General features: G+C 39.0%; 2 non-coding genes across 2 annotated transcripts; both read left to right on the forward strand.

The window, feature by feature from the left end:
• Window positions 1–1190: 1190 nt before the first annotated feature.
• On the forward strand, window positions 1191–1261 carry TRNAG-UCC (transfer RNA glycine (anticodon UCC)). Its single transcript has one exon. It is a non-coding gene; the product is annotated as a tRNA-Gly (tRNA).
• An 82-nt stretch (window positions 1262–1343) lies between these two features.
• TRNAF-GAA (transfer RNA phenylalanine (anticodon GAA)) lies at window positions 1344–1417 on the forward strand. The gene has a single exon. It is a non-coding gene; the product is annotated as a tRNA-Phe (tRNA).
• Window positions 1418–5046: the final 3629 nt, after the last annotated feature.

The following is a 5046-nucleotide window of genomic DNA, read 5'->3' on the forward strand; positions in this document are numbered from 1 at the left end:
GGTCCATAGTACCTGCCTACTTCTCTTTTGTCTTAGCTTCATTTAGGGGAAAGCAGCACCAGAGTAATAATCTGGTAGCCGGGAAGGGGCCTAAATAGCTAAAAGCCTTAGTGAGTTATACCTTACGTATTCATTCTGCTTAACTCTTTTGTCCATTGGATGCGTGCGTTTGACAAAGTTTAGACAGGGGATTTGATTCTTGTGAATCTTTGGATGCATAGCTTTTTGAACAGGGCCGCAGGTAGTCTAAAGGAGATCAAACAGGGAGGATAAGCAGGCTTGCCTTTTTTATTAGTATCCCCTCCTGCTCCCTTCGAATAAAAGAAGGGCTGAAGACTCTGCAAGCAAATAGAAGAAAAAAACAAGTCTTCGATAATAAGGTACCAATTCTCGCTAAGAAAACAAAGTGCTTGGCACTTTATTGCTCCGCTCTTTCGTTTGTAAAGCCAATGAAGTTATCTGAACCTAAACAATTTATAATTTACGTTTAAAGCAAGTTAAGCAAGTGAGCCGTACGATGGGCGACTGTCTTTTGCGGTTCTGAGGGGACTGGGTGTCCCGGGACACCGAGGGTAACTCTATTTTATTACATACGCTTAGTGAAAATAATGTATTTCGATACGCCTAAAAGATGGATTCTATATAAACTAATGGATCCTGAAAAGTTGTTACTATTAGCTATTAGTTTCTTGCTGATTAGTTTCCTTTTCTTATATCTTTCCCCGCTTTTCCTAGTTACTTATGAAATGGCATGTTGTCTATGTATTTGAGTGGTATCATTGAATCTTTCCGAGGTGGGGGTCTGTCCCCCACCTCCAGAAAAAAGGAACTAGTGATAGTGGCGTAATTAACAAAAAAAGAAAAAAGTAATTGAGACTTTAAGTTAGTTTTACAGGACAAGAAGGTTCTACAAAAAAAACTATCTAAAAATGTTAAAAAATACTGTTAATAAGATTAATAGGTTCTTTTAAATTAAAAAGGCGCGGTAGCGATAGCGTTTTATGAATTATCGTATATGAAAGAAATTGAACACGAATGATCCATCACTTGCATTCTACTAGGTGCTTAAGCAGGGTAAAGTAAAGCCGCATAGAAAGCTAAGCCCGCGCTAATGATCGGCCGATTCGTATTATAGAAACGATCTCTCTACTTTATAACATAACAACCCTCCTTTCGGAAATAAAACTTAGGCGGATATAGATTAACGGTAGACCATCTGCCTTCCAAGCAGAAGATATGGGTTCGATTCCCGTTATCCGCAATTGACAGGTGGGGCAAGAGATAGCGTAAGGTCATGACTACAGGAAAACTAAAGGTAATAGTTAGTAGTGATTCTTCTTTTAGTTTAGGTAGCTCAGTTGGTTAGAGCGAAGGACTGAAAATTCTTAGGTCAGTGGTTCAAATCCACTCCTAAACAGCTATGAATACTAATAAAAGAATAACCTGCATATCTATAAAACGCAAAACTTATACCATGGTTTTACACACAATGACTATCTGTTTTTCATTAACATCTGCTCTAAAAATTATACAATATTGCTTTGCTTCCCCCTTGAAGTCAAAAAGAACAATGATGGAAGAAGGGAATTTGGCACTTTTGTATTTGAGAAAGTACATAATACTATTTTAGTGTTCCCTTATCTATCGAAACAGCCCTTTCCTGAATTATTGGTTAGCTTCTCCGCTCCGGGGCTAGTGTAATCTGTTCTCTGTACTTTTTGAATAAAAATAAGGTTTTTAGGTTTCGCCCCCTGAAGACAATACTTAATCCTCAGACCATTTTGTCCCTGATATATTTATTATCTGATGGTTAAATCGTTAATTTTAATGGCCTTTAATAGTGAATGCTTTGGAGCCTTTCGACTTCTGAAAGCGCGTTACGCCGTTCCTTCCAAATGTGTATAACAAAGCATGAAGAAATACTGCAAGTTATAATACTCCCGAGGGCAAGGCCCAGACCTAAAAAAAGAAATTCCATTGTTAAAATTTATCTTTTTTTTTGTTTTGCCTCGATGTTTAACACACTCAGAGGCTGTTTTATTTTCCATATTCATGGCAGTTTCTTAGTGGTTGGTTATAGTGGCAGATCCTTGCCCTCGAGGTGGGGTTTAGTTTGAAAAGTCATACTGCGCACGCACGCAGAAAGGGTTCGTATAAGAAGTATGATCCCTTCGTTACCCTCATCTTTGTCTTTTTTTCTTTTTAGCTTCTACCCTTTCATCATAGATTTCTTTCACAAATTCTGAAAAGGGGCGGGGCTTTCACTCACAGAAAAGAAATAACCGTGTTTAAGCTCTATCTGATAACCTAATTTTACTGCAAATTTCAACTCCTCTGTAAAATATACACCTGTAAATGTACCTATAGGAAAGATTAAGCTTTCTGTTTTAGGATCTCTATAGGGAAGAAATGGTCTTTTTATTGAATCAGGACATGTTACTTTAGCCTCCACAAAGCCAAATAGCGAATCTAGATCGCACCCTTTCAAAGAAGTTTTCCATACAGGTTTTCCGCTGGGCATCGGTTTTGTCATAGCATAAGGATATAAAGAGTTTACATCGTAGTAATATAAATTCTTACCGTAGGGTATGTATACGTCAGTGTGACCACCATAATAGCCTCGCCGAATAAAGGCTGATTTGTTTGGTTCTGGTCTATAAATAGGATACGTTTGAGAATAATAATGGGTTCGATAGATTTTCATAGCCATTGACGATACGGTCAGGTTATTTGTTATATCTATAAGGTATCGATTCCAATATTTTTATTGTGCTTTCCTAATAATTCCAGCCAAAAGTAAGATATCTTGATCCAAATATTTAATTATTTCTGAGTTTTTCTCTTTAATATTAAACTCATTCAGTTCTTCGTGAGGTATTGAGCCCTTACTACCTAATTCTGGGCACATTGTCTCAGCTAAAGACTTCAAACTGCCTGGCAATAGTCTTAGGGAATCCCTGATGTCAAGTACCGGTATTTTTGGTTTCTTTTTATTATATACAATTATTTGATATACATTATGTTCCCTAATAATAGGCTTTATTAACCAATCACTACTATCTGAAACTAATAATTTTATCAGCAAAATCCCATCAAATCGGGATAAATTGTGAAAATGAAAGGTCGACGCCAGCCGGATCGGCGAAGGTTTAACCTAGTCGTATATATCATAGGGCCTCTCTCTTATGCAATAACAAATCCAATGCCTCTCAGCAGTGCAGTCAACAATGCACATAGGCCTCCATCACGTGAAATCCAATCATCGTCTATCACGGCCTCGCATGCGCCTGTCAGATGACCGACCCCATTCTACTTAGTTAAAAGTGGCATAATTGACGTATTTTAGAATGTAGTGGTAACTCGGGGCATTTCTGGTACTTTATGATCGTCTTTCCTTTATGGGTCCCTCCTTCGTGAGAAAGTCCGGGCTGCCCTGGCTTAGGTTAGGGTGCACGCGAAAGCCTTAGGACTTTAAACGTTTCGACCAATTTCTCATGGTGAATAATTAGACCCCATTCTACCCATCAAAAAATGGCATATCTGGCATGGTGCCAGAAAGCATTAGATAAACCGGTTTAATCTCTCATGGTGGATCCCGCGCCTGTTTCCTATCTTTTTTTCCGTCTCTGCTTCGCTCTGAACCAAAGTCTTGTGGCTTCCCTATCTCTTTGACGCTTGGCGAATCGATCTCTCCTTTCCTTATACGGATAGTATCCCGGATTTCCTGGAATATTCTCAGGGTTTCACGTACTGCTTCGGCAGCGTCGAAATCTATCTCGATTTGTTCGGCTTTGGCCTTCTTTTTGAACATTATCATACGTTGTCTTTCGCACGCCGCGATCCAGCTATTATCATCACTATCCTCATGCTCAGCTACATCTTTTTCCGGTTCACTGGACAGGTTCAAGGCCAGTGCCCAAAGCTCTGTAGGCTGTGAAGCGCTCTTGCTTTCTTCTTCTTCCAAAGTCGAGGAAGAAATCACAGAATATAAATCTGCATTAATATGGGCTTTAGCCAAAAAGCAAAAAACAAAAGACATGGAACTAGCATTATTCCTCGTAGTCGGATTAACTTCTGTGGGACTAGCAAGTACTTTATTTAAAATACTTTCATTATCAAAAGATAATAAAAAACTTGCCAAACAAGTACTAAAGATCTCTGAAATAAACCGGGGGTTGACTCGCCAATACGGCGATATTTCCCAGGAACTAGAACAATTACGAAGCACGAAAGAGGATCACTCTTTCGAAAATTTCATTTTACGTAATAAACTAAGACAGGCCAAAACTCATATTGAAAATTTCCAGCAATTCCACAATAAAAATCAAACCATAGAAGGAAGGGAAGCTTCAGGTTCGGGAAGCGGGGCAGGGCATGTAGAGGTGCAAATAGATCCCCCAATAATAGAATCTCCGTACGAACTGTCTGTCATTCCGGACTTGGGGGATTTCTTTTCCTGGTTAATATGGGCTACGATCTTATTGCTATTCTGGATTATTGCACGTAAATCTGTTCACGAACCTATGTAAATAGGGTTAAAAGCGGTAGATAGCCTAGTCCCTATAGGTCGTGGTTAATGAGAACTGATAATCGGCGACTGATAAACCGGAAAGACTGCTATAGCTATTGATACCATTTTGAACCAGAAACTAATCAACGCACAGGGCACTTCCGATAGTGAAAAAGTGTTTTGCGTGTACGTAGCGATTGGATAAAAACGTTTAACCGTGGCATAATTGGTTAAGATTCTCGCAGAAGCTGGTGCTTTAGAATATATTATTATTGTTGCAGCTACGGCTTTAGATCCTGCTCCCTTGTAATTTCTGGCACTATATTTGGCTTGTGCTATGGGAGAGTTTTTTAGAGATCATGGAATGCACGCATTAATTATCTATGACGATCTCAGTAAGCAATCAGTGGCATATTGATAAATGCCATTATTGCTACGTTGACTACTAGGTCGTGAGGCTTTTTCTGGAGATGTCTTCTATTTACATTTCTGTTTATTGGAAAGAGCCGCCAAAAGGTCAGATTAAACTGGTGCAG

The sequence above is a fragment of the Adiantum capillus-veneris genome, unplaced genomic scaffold, assembly GCF_014529385.1.
Source record: "Adiantum capillus-veneris isolate H3 unplaced genomic scaffold, ASM1452938v2 Hic_scaffold_795, whole genome shotgun sequence".
Lineage (NCBI taxonomy): Eukaryota > Viridiplantae > Streptophyta > Polypodiopsida > Polypodiales > Pteridaceae > Adiantum > Adiantum capillus-veneris.